Here is a 14,397-nt window from a genome sequence, read left to right on the forward strand (position 1 = left end):
AACAAAGAAAAACAATGATCCCAGTTTGGGCAAGAAGAAGGGAAAATCCGTGTTTCTAGAAATGTCCATGGATCCCATCTATCTATAATTAACAAAATATTGTAAGGTACAAAACATTCACTTTATGTGTTCTAAATCCAACTACACACATGGTCCTGTGGTCACTTCAATTATCATCTTCTTTTATGAAAAGCCTGACATAAGGGAACTTCACATTGGATGCGGCAAAAGATAGGATCTTAGTAAATGTTTATCTTCATGTTCTGCTTTATTCACTGAAGACAAAGGGCCTTCTTGTAACATGTATGGGTCATCCTCCATGTTTCTGTTGGGTCAGATCATGCCATGGTGGCCATGATTCTCCTACCGGACACAGACGCAGGTTAAGATCTTTCCTGGTAAGACACCTCATGGTGTTACAGGGATATTGGAAATGGGTTAGGTCAATATGTAAGAGCTAGCCAATAAGAGGCTGGAACTAATGGGCCAGGCAGTGTTTAAAAGAATACAGTTTCCGTGTAATTACTTTGGGGTATAAAGCTAGCCGGGTGGCGGGAAGCAGCCCACTGCTCCTATTACAACACCATGGGTCATTCATCACAGTTCCACCAAAGAGTACTGTCTCCTTTCCTCTTGCACTGAGGTCATTTGACCTTTTGCCTAGATTCAGAGGCCAAGGCTTCCCATACTCACACACTTATGTGGGCAAGGCAGACTCTAAAACAAACCCGGATGGTGTAGAAATGGAATAAGGTGAGACCCAGGGCAGGAGAGATGTCTCAGTCAGTAAAGGAGCTGTGGTTCAAGCACGAGGACACAAGTTTGATTCCCCAGAGCCCATGTAAAATGTCAAGTGTGGTATTCCATGCTAGTACTGGGGAGATGGAGAAAGGAGGCTCCCTGGGCCTTGCTGGCCAGCCAGGCTAGCCTACTCAGAGAGCTCCGGGCCTGAGGCTGACCTCTGACCTCCACACTCACATGAACACACACACACACACACACACACAGAGCTAACTCCAACCCAAAAGGAGCAAAGCAGAAGGAGCAGATGTGTCTGCACCTGAAGGAAGTCACTTTTCACAGCCTAATGCTGGCAGGAATGCTGAAAAACAGCCCAATGTTGAGAACATGCTAGAAGCCCAGAATCCTCAAGTCTTTGTGAAAGCCATGGCTGCACCTAGCCAGCTGAAGAACATCATACTGTTTATTAGCTACGGGATATCCCAGCACTCCCAGAAATAACAGCACCCCTCAGAGAAAAAGATAACGATGCCTGCTTAATGGCCAGGGCTCTTCCCGGGGTGCAGCCTGAGGTCGGTGAGAGTGGGGAAAGCCAGGCTGTGAGCTCAAGCTGTTCACTGGGCAAAGATAGTGTGGCGTAGGTGCAAAATGTCCAGTAAGTGGGGCTGGAGAGATTGCCCAGCACTTAAGAGGATGCACTGCTTAGAAAGGACCTGAGTGTGGTTGCTAGCATCTATATTCAACAGCTCACATCGGCTGTGATTCCAGCTCCAGGAGATCTGATAACCTCTTCTAGACACCTGCTCTCATCAGGGTACACACATACAAGCATGAATACACACACACACACTTACAAAGTTACAAAGATAAAATGTCTAACAAGAGAGAAAGAATGAGAAATGATTCAGGGTGGATGGGGGCAGGGACATTTCCCAGGCCTGTGCCTGTGGGTTCGTGTGTCCATCCAAGTGCCACAAGATCACTAGCACACTTTTCTGGACTTCCTCATCCCGTGGACTAAGCCCAGAAACCTGCCCGGGGACTTGGTGTTTTCACAGAGGACAGTCTTCAAGGCCATGAAGCTTGGCTAACACTTGATTTTCAAATCCCATCTCTCTGCCTATTTAGGAAAAAGAAAGAAATAAAGCACACTGTATTTACATTCAAAACTCCTGAATCCAGGATGCCACCCCAGTCACGTGAGGCTGAGCTATTTTTAAGTTGCTATCTCCAGAGAAAGTGAGAGGAGGAGAGAGGAGAGTGGCAGTTCAGGAAGTGGATGGCTTTTCCTTCATTTTTTTTTTCTTTATGCCGTCTGGTAACTGCTCACCTCAGTTTCTGGGATGTCTGAGTCAGGAGGAAACACCTGGTTAGTGGAATCCACAGTTCTACCTCTGGGGTGTTCAGAGGAAAGCCTCCCTTCCCCGTCCCACCCATTGGTGTTCACGAAGCATGACAGATCTGATTGCTTCCTCGAAAGGGACCAGCAGGAGGATGTAGAGGGAGACAAACATTTCCCATCATAGATTTATGCAAATACAGCCATTTGATCTCTGACGAAGAATAGACACAGCCCACTGAAGAAAAGATGTGCAGCGGGCGGTGTGAGCAATGGGTCTAGTGTAGAAAAGGAAGTCAGTCTTTTTAAAAGACCGATTGGACATGCCTCATAAACCTCAGTGAAAGGCATAAATCTAAAGCTTGTAGAAGGAAAGGTGGGATAAACCCTTGTGCCTTTGGGTTAAACAAAGAGTTCTTAGAAGTGACATCATTCATTATAAAAGGGACATGATGGCCAACAGGTGTGCATACACAGGAAAAAAAAAATATCAGGAGAAACCAAGTGTAACCGCACCTTGACTTCGGCCTTCTGCCTTCTGGAAGTGTGAGGAAGACTTCTGCCCCTTAGCTGGCCAAGTCTGTGGCGTTCTATGACCGCACGGGAAGAGGGGTGCTCCTCTGTGAAAGCACCCACTTGTGTTGACCAGGGCTAGGCAAAAGCATCTTAGCGGCTCCACCCGTTACTTCATCCTCTGTCACCGACCAAGCCATCATCAGTTGCCCCATTCCCAGACTTTAACCTTTCAGCAGCACCTTCAAAGCCTTTGTGTCCGACTTTGTTCCCTTAACCCTAGGTGGGCCTCACCCATGATAGGTGAGCAAGCTCTCTGCCAGGGAGCTATATCCCCAGCCTGCTTTGGGTGTTTTACTTTTCGGAAACATGTCTCTGCTACTTTCCTCACCCCCACAAGTCTCTGAGGACAGCTTTGTGTTCCCCCTTTTGGCCACAAGAAAATGGCTGTTACCCCTCCCCGCAGAGAACTCTTCCCTCCACAATTTCTCATCAGAAATCTTAGACATCAGCTATGGTATAGGAAGGAGTGAGTACACCCTCTAGGCCTTCCATGCTGAACCTCATGTATTAGCAGTATGGTCTCCTGTGTGCTGACATTAGGAAGAAGTGGGGGCCCCGAAGAGGTGCACACTACTGAGAGGTCACTCAGTCTTAGGGACCATCGCCTTTGGGTGGATTTATAACATTCTCATGGCATCTGGGGTTGGTTTTCATGAGCGGCTCTTTACAAAAGAGCAAGCCTGGCTCCTCTCCATATTCTGGCTTTGTGTCCCACCTTGTGATTGCCATGGTGACATCTGTCATAGAGTCCTAAATCAAAACATAAGGCCCAAGTAAGGGAGTGTTATGTTCTTGAACCCCTAGAACTGGAATTTAACAAGTCACTGTCTTTAAGAAATCACCCAGCTTCAAGATTTTGTCACAGTGGTTTCAAGTGGACTATTCAAGTATTCTAACATCTCAGGACTTCGGGAAAGTAGGAAGGCCCACAAAGGCTACACTGGATAGACTGTGTTCTTCCTGGCAGAGACAACAATCTCTGGAGTAATGCCAGAGGCCTCACCAGACCCCCACTCCACGCTTAGAGACCACAACCACAGGGTTTATGCTGACATACAATTGAGAAAATCAAATGCCAAGGCAAGCGTGGCTATTCCCACACAGGTCTGTCAGAGCATATGCGCTAGAATGGATGTTAAGAAAATAAAACTGGCCCAAAGGCCAAGTACCCTTTCAATAAAAGCGATCGAGGTCAGCCCATCCACGCAAAGGATAATGGCAGGAAGGACAGAGGGGAAATGAGTTACGACGCCCACCACCAGTCAGTCTTCATTATTAAACTGCTCATAGAAATAACCAGGACACAAGGTCTAGTGACAGATACCAATTCGGATAGCTGGTTTCCAAGTGATGTTAGTTCCTAAACTAACTGTAAAAAACACAGAACCAGGTCTCTATCTTGGTGCCTAAGGTTCTTAGGATCATAGGTGAATGCAGTAGAGACAGGGACAAGCTGATCTGCAGAGCTGTAGGATTCTTGCACTATCTTCATGTGACATGTCATAACGTGGCCCTCATGGGGCCACACGACACGTCATACCTAGTCAATGAAAGGCTATGGACAAAGTCCTATGAACAAATGATGTATAGGCCTTTTCGTTCTTCTCTAATGCGCTCTCCATCACGGCCACTTCCCAGTGAATTTTCTCCTGTCTCTATGGCAACACCCATGAATCATGAGCAACTAGTACAACAGTGTCTAACAGAAGGACAAAGGAGGCTCTTATCTCCAGCTCCTGTGGTTTCATTTCAAATAATGATCTGTCTCCTGGTGAGGTCTGGTCCTATTATAACACTGGAGAGCCCAAGGGCTTCTGGGCTGTTGGCATCAGGGACTTCTCAGATTTCAGTTTCCTCTTTAATGCTCAATTAAGGGCAAGATTACATAAACCTCAACTTCCCAGCCCAGTCTTTGCCGTAGTTATTAAACGAAACTAAAATGGTCACGAAAGCTGAGTAACACAGGGAAGCCAAAAGGCCCCTCAGAAAGGAAAACATGAAAAAGGATCCAACTCAGTCACACCTCCAGCTCTGTGCCCAGGCCGGCTCTATAACTCCTTTTGATTAACTACTTCTAGAAGCTTCCACACCACAATATCTATTATAACATCCTCAGGTTAGTGGAAAGATTCAGCTAACGGTACACTGAGGCATGACTGAAATTACTAAGGAGCTACAATCATTTTCCACCATGACTCTAAGTCACAGAAGAGCCCAGATCTTCCAGAAAGACCGCAGCTAAGGTAAACAGAATACACACGTCACACCTCTGTCTGTACTCAGGTCCACTGATAACTTGCTTTTATTCTGCTGGCAAAAGGGTTTCACATTTCCCCTCTTTAAAGCCTTAAGTCTCTCAAGGCAGCAGAGGGCCTCTGTGCGCAGCCAGGGGGACATCGCTGACACTCTACACTTTTGGTGCCACACAGCAGGGTTGTAGATAGACGAGCAGAAAGGGTCTGGTCAAGGCTGAGACACTCAACTGCAAGGCAGGGGGACAGTCAAATTTAAGTAAATACACATGTGCTGGGATATTGACTAGGGTGTCACAGCCGTACACACGTGCTGGGACATTGACCAGGGTGTCACAGCTGTACACACGTGCTGGGACATTGACCAGAGTGTCACAGACGTACACACGTGCTGGGACATTGACCAGGGTGTCACAGACATACACACGTGCTGGGATATTGACTAGGGTGTCACAGACGTACACACGTGCTGGGATATTGACCAGGGTGTCACAGACGTACACACGTGCTGGGATATTGACCAGGGTGTCACAGACGTACACATGTGCTGGGACATTGACCAGGGTGTCACAGACGTACACACGTGCTGGGACATTGACCAGGGTGTCACAGACGTACACACGTGCTGGGATATTGACTAGGGTGTCACAGACGTACACACGTGCATGGACATTGACCAGGGTGTCACAGACGTACACACGTGCTGGGATATTGACTAGGGTTTCACAGCCGTACACACGTGCTGGGACATTGACCAGGGTGTCACAGACGTACACACGTGCTGGGATATTGACCAGGGTGTCACAGACATACACACGTGCTGGGATATTGACTAGGGTGTCACAGACATACACACGTGCTGGGACATTGACTAGGGTGTCACAGACGTACACACGTGCTGGGATATTGACTAGGGTGTCACAGCCGTACATGTATGGGAATATTGACTAGGAAGTCACAGGAGAAAGCTGATGTTAGTCACGAAAGGTAGAAAGACTGGTGAGACAACCCAGACAGGAACGATGTTCTAGATATAAGCAGGCTGAAGACCAAAAGCCAGTGATGTCGGGGAAAGACAAAGACCTCTAAAGTTCCCAGCCTCAGCCTCAGCTCCTGTTCTCTTTCACTTGCGCTTCCTGGGTTTATATAAATACACCGAATTGCATATGAGCACATGGTATGTCAATAGAAACAAAACTGTCTAGGGGAACAAAGAGGACCGATGAGGAAGTAGATGGGTGTGTGTGTGTGGGGGGCAAGAACAATCCTCAAAGAACGCCTATACCTGTATAGAAATGCTGCCATCCAACCCACTCCCAGGTACAATAAAAATACACCAATAGGAATACATTACAAAAAGAAAAATAAAAATCACACTCTCAAAAACAATGAAAAACCGGTAAACATTGACAGAATGCATTTTTTTAAATAGGAAACAAAAGATTTTTGGCAATCTTGGGAATTATTTTTTTTTAAAAAAAAGACGGTTTCTGGGTAAGGAGAATGAGTTTTGTGTGTTTTGATGTTCCTGGTTTATTCATTAGCTTAATTCATATTTGATTTTTTAGCTCTTCTGTAGCGCTGCACGTCAATAACACAGACTCATGGTGAAAACCCAGCGTCTTGGTGAGTCCCGGGAAAAGAAAGGGGACTTCCTGCCTTCAAAGTGTCATCTACCAGAGCCTCACCTGAAGCCCCGTTCCCACACTCCCAGGCCTGGCTCCTGTCACTCAGCTCCTGCCCCAGTCTTGCCTGGTGAGGTTCTCCAGAACCATCTCCACATTCCCTAAGCCTGGGTGGGCAGCTCCTGCCCCAGCCTTGCCTGATCGTGTAGCTCTCACCCTCCATGAAGTTTCTTCTTGCAGTAGATGGAGACCATCACAGAAATCCACAACTGGTCAAAAATACAGAGAACAGTTGTCGATGGGGTATACAGGCATCTCTAATCCAATCCCTATGCTCAGGGAACCTTGCAGAAGAGGGCACGGGAGATTGTAAGGGCAAGGAGACCAGGATGACTGCTGGGAGACAGTGTCCTCTAGACATGACAGAGAAGCTGTGCCTGACATCTCAGCAATATGGTCACGTAAACAGGACCTGCACGACAACACCCACTGGCATGCCAGTGTGGATGGGGGGAGTCTCACAAGGTCCCACCCCTAGGTGAAGAGCCACAGGCCCCCAATGCCTGCCAAAAGAAGGAGAATCAGTCTTCTCTAGGGTCAAGCTCACTGACAGATTACATAATCCCCAGTGGTCAATCCTGAATACATGCACGTAAATGCCACTAAATGGATTCAGTGGGTTGTGTGTCTGCACACACACACACACACACACACACACACAATACACACTTCTTTACATGTATATGCAACAATAGTAACTGAAGATGAGGTCATGAGTTGGAGATTGAGTAGGGGGCACATGGAGGAGTTGGAGGGAAGGGAAGCGGGGTGGGGGGAAGTACTCATGTATGAATTTCTCAAAAAATAGTAAAAACAGATAAACCTCCAAACCAACCAAACAAAAAGTGTCATAGACCTGCCATTATTTGATGCCATCCCTGCTAAAAGCTTCTCCTTCAGGGGATTTTCCTAAACAATTATAAGCAATTGTTTAATTTCATAGTTGCCCAAACAAATGGACAATAAGAGAGATGACACATTACCCAAGAGCTTAAATAGAAAGGTTAGGGGGTGGGATGTCCACAGGGCTCTAGTAAGCATCTTCCTATTTCTGAACTTAAGAGAGGGTGATGTGTCAGTCGAACCCAGGCCCAAGTCTGGAGATCCAAGGAGGCCCTGAGCTCCGCCCAAGCAGGGGAAAATGGGGTCAGAACTGTCAGCATCCTGGATGCTCTTAAAGACATGGGCCAAACCACAGCAGAGTTTCTTGGCAACAGCTGGGTGACTTACTGATTCCTACTGCTCTAGAAAAGCTGCCCAATTATTAATTGATAAACGATTACACTGCATGAACAGAGACGTCAGTGGTCATACACAGTCAAGATCGCTGTTACAGGATTAATTGAGAAAAGCCACCAAACAACCTTGGTAACATACAGTAATAGAAACGAACAATGGGCAAGAGGAATTTGATTTCTATCTTTCAAAGTTACATTTTCCCAACCAAAAATTATGAGCAGTTCATAGGAAAAAGTAATTAGTATAAATTGTTCCTAGAAGCCCAGACTTGGATTTATGAAGCCCAAACTTCAAATCTATTAAATATATCAAAGTGCTATGGCAAGTCATAACCTAAAAGCCAAAAGAAAATGGGAGAGCAATGCCTAACCAAATATCAATGAAGAGACAGAATTTATGAAAAGGAACCAAACAGAGATCCTGGTGTTAAACTGTATAAGTAAAACACAAACTTCTCTGAAATCTTCAACATAAGATCTAAATAAAACGCATAAAGGAACAGACAACTTTAGAATAAATCAATGAGATTATTCAGTCTGGCTAATGGGAGAAAAACATAAATAAATACAACGACACACTTGCAGTGCACATGCATACATCTGGGCAAAACCACTCTTAGACAGAAAGTAAAACAAATCTCTAATATTTTTCCATCAACAGAAGCTCACATGCCTGTTGGTCAATCAAGCTTGTAAACAAATCCACACTGGAACCTAGAAGAAGAATTAGGGGCAAAAATACTTGAAAAATTCTTGTATTGGATTAGAAACAATGTACAGGGCCAAGAAACTGGCTGGACTCCAAACAGAAAACACTCAGACACAGAAAAAACTGTTGAAATGTGAAGAGAATCTTCAAAACCTCAAGAGAGGTGACTCATCGTGTCCCCTGCAAAGAAGTCTCAAGAAAATTGACACCTTTTATCAGAGGCCATGCAGGCGAGTGGCAATGGGACCCACACACCCAAAGTACTAAAAGAAAGACAGAGTGAATGACAGAACTGACACCATCTAGGATGAGCAAAAGAGGCACCAAATGCCATAAGAAAATGCCGGTAACTATTTTATGTCACAATTAGATAACCTAGATAAAACAGACTTCTAGAAAGCTACAAACTGCCAAGGCAGGATATCAACATCTGAAGGGACAGTTAGAGACTGGCTTGCTTGTCAAAAACTTCCCAGAAAGAAAGCCTTAGGACCAGAGAGCACCACAGAGGAAATCCACCATCACCAAACAGGCCTCTAGGCAGTCACAAGCTCTTCTTTGTAAAAGATGGAAAGGAGCTGACGTGATGGCACACGCCTTTGACCTGAGCACTGGGGAAGTTGAGGCAGGAAGAGCTCTGTGAGTTCTAGGTTAGCCTAGGCTGTTTATTGAAACTCTGTCTCAATAACTAATTATGTAAGTTAACAATAAAATAAATAAATAAAGTGGCAGCAACAAAAGACCTTTTTATGATTAAAAAATTTCAAACCAGGTGTGGTGGTGCACACCTTTAATCCCAGCACTCAGGAGGCAGAGGCAGGCAGATCTCTGTGAGTTCAAGGCCAGCATGGTCTACCGAGTGAGTTCCAGGACAGCCAGAGCTATGCAGTGAGACCCTCTCAAAAAAAAAAAAGCCCCCAAACACTCAAAACAAACAAACAAACAAAAACTAAGCAAACAAACTCAACAAATGATGGTGACTATTCAAAGCCCAGCTAAGAAGTTTGCTAATGAAAAGCTGGAACCTTCCAGCCTAAGATCAGTGACAGGACCGCCATGCCCACTCTCAGCACTGCTGCTCCAAATCATTCTCTAGTCTGTCCATGGTAACTAGGCAACGTAAAAACATGAATGACATTTGAATTGGGAAGGAAGGGCAACACTATTTTCACTTGCTTTATCTGGCCTACAGACAGTCTTAAGGAATCTACATACATACACACACACACACACATATATACACACAAAAAAACCCTATTAGTTCCAATAAACACATCCAGCCGCTAAATTGAGGGATAGAACCATCAAAGGGAAGCAAAGTCAGTTTTGTTACTCTATGCTAACCATGAGCAATTTGAAAATGAAATTAAGGCAACAATTTCATCTGTGGTTGTTCCCAAGAGAAGAAAACAGATAGGAATAGATTTAATTATAAAACATCACTGGCAGAAATTAAAATATAAATAAATACAAATGTATCCCATGCTCATGGACTATAAGATTGACTTTATATTGTTATCCACATATATACTTCAAAATTAGAAACCCATAAATTTGAAGAAGCAATCTTCAAGTGAAGAAATAGAAATGTTTAATAACCCTAAAAAGGCCCTATCTCTAGCCACCTATGTTGATGTGCAAAGTTCAGCCCTACCAATAAGACAGCCCCTTATCCTCCCGGCAGACATCCCTGCCACAGATGATAGTTTGACAAAGAGGCAGAAAACATCCCAGTGTTCAAGAGACTGTGAGAACCTGGCCTTCGTATATCACAAGTAGCAGGATCATCTTACATAGATGTTTTCATTAAAACGTTTTAAATTGTGCGCCTTGACCCAGTACATTATTAGAAGGAAAAGCAGGAGGGGGATTCTCTGCATGCCTCATTATACACAAGAAAATTAGACAGGAGCTAAATAAGTAACAGCTGGACATTGGCTAAGTAAACTACAACACAGCCTCAAACTCTGCAGGCTTTAAGAAGTAAATTAGAAAGATATTGACTACAAGGAGTGCTTGTGAGAAGCATCACAAGCATTACCCACACGTGCACAAAACCTTAGGCGTGGCTATCGCTAGCTGCTCAGTCTGTACTCAGCTTTTCTTTGTTTTGTTGGGACGGGGTCTCCCTTTTAGCTGAATGATGGAGGGTCTTACCCCAGTGGTTCTCAAGCCTGTGGGTCGCAACCCCCACAGGGGTCACCTATCAGATATCCTGCATATCAGATCTTTACATTATAGTCCACAACAGTGGCAAAATTGCAACTATGAAGTAGCAACGAAATAATTTTATGGTTGGGGGGTCACCACAACATGAAGAGCTGTATTAAAGGGTCGCAGCACTAGGAAGGTTGAGAGCCATTGCCTTAAGTTCTTTAAGTATGCCAGGCTGGCTTGAACTCGCTACCTGCCAGCCTCAGTCTCTCCAGAGGTAGGATTTAGTGGTTTATACCTCCATGCCTCACTAGTGTTTTCAATGTTAGCTTCTCTTGTATCACCCAACATATTTTTATAACCAATAATTAAGAGGAAAAAAAAGAATATTACAAATCACAGAACTCAATATTCCAGGATGGTAGTGTCAAGCTTGCTCAGAGCGAGTATATAAAGTAGAAAGAAAAAGAGCATATGGCAAAGATACAGGCGGAACCAGCTTCTGTGAACTAGCTGTGGCAGCCTGCCAATGAACTTTGATGTGGTCTGCCCATCCACCCTAGAAGTGATAGCCATAGCATGCATGAGCATTTGTCTCCCGATCATCACCTAAGACTCCCTTGGGCTCCCATAATTTGAACAAGGGCAACACTCTTCTGGGGCCACATGCAGTCTGGAAAAACCTTTGCCGCCTTTCCCTCTGTAGAGCAGACCTCAGCCAGGGTGCCGGGTTTTCTCCTGCACTGTACATGTGCTCACATTCGTGGATGCACCGATGAATGGGTGCACACACGCACACACACACACACACACACACACACACACACACACACACGAGCCCGCAGTTCCCTCTCATCCACACTTACCCCTTCAACCTGCTTCCGAAGGTCTGCTGTCCTTTGACTGAGCAAGTGTGTTTCTGGGTAATCTCCCATTCCTCCCACTGGAAGGCTGCAGCCTCCTCCTCAGGCCCAGAACTCCTCCAAAAAGTGGGAGGAGCAGTCAGCTTGCCCCAGGGGAGGGAGTTTCACAGGCATTCCTCCAGGGAAAATGACAGGTCTTCTAGAACCATAAACAAAAGGGAAATGACCTCTTAAACGCCCCTTTTCTCAGTTACTTTGTTTTGTTGGCAAACGAAGGGGCTCTAATCAAAGAGGCTACTTTAGGAAGAAATCTTTACAAAAACCACCAAGGTTTCTTTTAGGAGTATTGGGGATTGACCCTAGGGCCTCTCTCTTACACTAAGCACAGAATCTGTCACCCAGCCACACCCTAAGCCTTTTATTTTATTTGCTTTGATTTTACTGAGAATGACTGGCAGCTGCTAGATTCAGCTGACCATCCTGTCTCAAGCTTCCTGGTTAACTGCCACTGTAGGCACGAGCTGCTGGTCAAAATGAGAAGTATATTCAAAAGCCTTTAATCCCAGCACTGACGAGGCAGAATCAGGGGTATCTCTGAGTTCAAACCCTTTTGAAAGCTCTTTGAACAGGGCTTGAGTGGCACACCTTACTGTAAGCCCTACTAAGCGAGATTTTAATAAACAATTAGCAATCATCAAAGCAGATTTACAACATAGGCTGCTAGCATTTATGTTGCATGAGGAAAATGGGGGTGCTTCTCTGAGGCTAAGACTGTTATTACGAAGACTTTAGGAGGCATGAAAGTGTCTTTAGGGAATATTTTGAACGATTCTAAGGCTAAAGGATACTGGCCATAAAATAAATGGATTTCCTGTGGAATATGAAAGAAAATTTGATGGTGTTTGGCAGGCCGGGTGGTCTGCCCTGGACATTTCTAGAAGGAAATGTTCCCATGCTTTTACTCGTGTTTCTTCTCCATAGCAGGGGTTTTTAGTCATGATGAATGTGCTGGGGGAGGGGTGATTAGAAGTCACAGAATTCTTCAAAATTTTAGCCAAAATTTCCAAGATCTCATTTCTCAAGATGATCTCATTTCTCGTGCTCCTTAGGAAGCAAATGTGGCTGTTACTAGCCCTTTGCCCAGATTGGAATACCTGAGGTCTCCCTCGAGTTTCACGTTAGCCTTTTCCCTCCTGAAATACTACAGATTCTTCTGCAGTCTTTCCCCCCTCCCTAGCCACATGTACCCCAGTCGGGTGGAAGACCGAGAAGGTTCACAGCTTGAGACACCTGCCTCGCTGATCTTTGATTGTCCCACGCCTACTTACAATGCCTTAGCCCTCAGATTTCTGAATGGACCCCAATGCAACGCAAGTCAACAGTGTGCCCAAATCAATTAATAAGAGCGACCTCTAGAGACACCCCAAAAGTCTACCATTGTGATGATGTCTTACCTGCCGTGAAGGCATGGATGTTTGGATGACAAATGTCTTTCTTCACTGATTTCATACTGGAGAGAAAAAAAATCTCCATGCCTCCCACAAACATGGGAATCCATAACTAATCTGAATTCTCTGTGCCTGCTCTTCTCAGCTGCCCCGTGTTCAAGGAGCCAGGGGCAAGGTGGGGATGTGGGTAACAGTCTTCCAGACAGCATGGCTCCCTCTTGAAATCTGTCCCTCATGGAAGCAGGAGGAGCAAGTACGGGCGTAAGTTTTGTCACCCTATAAAACTAGATTCGACACTGCTACTCCTAGCTGTGACCCTGGGAGGGATGCTGTCCCTAGTCCCCTGTTTTCACCCACTTGACAGTTCTGAGGACAATATGGCAGAAGCCTGAATATTTTTGTCATGGTGACCTGAAGCTTGGGACACTGAACAGTAGCGACAGTGTGTCAGGTCTCTTTGCTAAACAAAGTCCAAGGAAAAACAAGTTCAGGGGGGGGGGGGGGGGGACAAATACAAGTTATCTGTCAATTCCAGCACCTGTTCCCAGGAGCCCTGGGGTGCAGCTGCCGCTGGCTCAGTCATTGAGTCAACGTGACTCCTCCTAAAAGGGTCCATGTTCTAGAAGCAACTTGGATCTTCTGATCATTTATACACAGCCCTACAGGAATAAGCTTCCAGCTCCACGAGGCAGGTTGGGATGCTCTGAACAAGACAAGACATAGGGCCCCTGGACTGCCCGCTCACTGCTCACCCGAGAGCATCACAGGATGGATGTCCCCTCACTGCAGACAGCATCATGAGATGGATGCTTTTGCCAATTGCATTGACTAAGCAGTCCCTTCTCTGAATAACCTGTTCTACTGATTCCACGTGACTCAAACAGCAGCCTTCGCCCTCCCTCCCTTTAATTTTACCCTCCAGCATGCCCTAGGGTGGCTGCTGCCTCAGGCACCACCTTACCTTCTCCTAATCAGCTGACTAGGGTCCAGCCCTTCCCTGCCCTGTAGAAAGGCTGGGATCGTAAATTCCTTCCTTGAGAAGCTGCACCTCTGCTAGCGTCTTGCCACATCAGTGGTGTAGAATTCCACAGCACAGTGAAATATGGATGTATTTTTTTTGTCACAAAGATGTTTTGAGGCCCATTTATTAAGGAATAAATACCTTCTCCCCTGGGGTGTGTCTAGATAGAGCTGTCTTCTCAGGCCTCAATTCCAGCTGTTTTCAGATGTGGGTTCCTTCTTCTGTCTACCCTAAGGTTATCTGTATTTAAGTTAGTCTATGAAAGCCAGCATTTGAGACCTAATAAAGAAATCTAAACATTGAGCCAGGTGGTAGTGGTGCAAGCCTTTAATCTCAGCACGCGGGAGGCAGAGGCAGGCAGATGTTTGAGG

The sequence above is a fragment of the Microtus oregoni genome, unplaced genomic scaffold (assembly GCF_018167655.1).
Source record: "Microtus oregoni isolate MIOR12 unplaced genomic scaffold, Mior012 000054F_ref0000373, whole genome shotgun sequence".
In the NCBI taxonomy this organism is placed as follows: Eukaryota; Metazoa; Chordata; class Mammalia; order Rodentia; family Cricetidae; genus Microtus; species Microtus oregoni.